Consider the following 285-nt stretch of genomic DNA (forward strand, 5'->3'; position numbering starts at 1 on the left):
TGGTGATGCTGGTGATGGTAGTCGTAGAGGTGATGGTGTTGGTGGAGGTGATGGTGGTGATGGTGATGCTTGTGGAGGTGGTGGTGAAGGTGATGGTGGTGATGGTGGTGATGGTGGTGGTGGTGGTGATGCTGGTGATGGTAGTCGTAGAGGTGATGGTGGTGGTGGAGGTGATGGTGGTGATGGTGATGCTTGTGGAGGTGGTGGTGAAGGTGATGGTGGTGATGATGGTGGTGGCGGTGGTGGTGGTGATGCTGGTGAAGGTGGTGATGGTGGTGATGGTGG

The sequence above is a fragment of the Capsicum annuum genome, unplaced genomic scaffold (genome assembly GCF_002878395.1).
Source record: "Capsicum annuum cultivar UCD-10X-F1 unplaced genomic scaffold, UCD10Xv1.1 ctg44852, whole genome shotgun sequence".
NCBI lineage: Eukaryota > Viridiplantae > Streptophyta > Magnoliopsida > Solanales > Solanaceae > Capsicum > Capsicum annuum.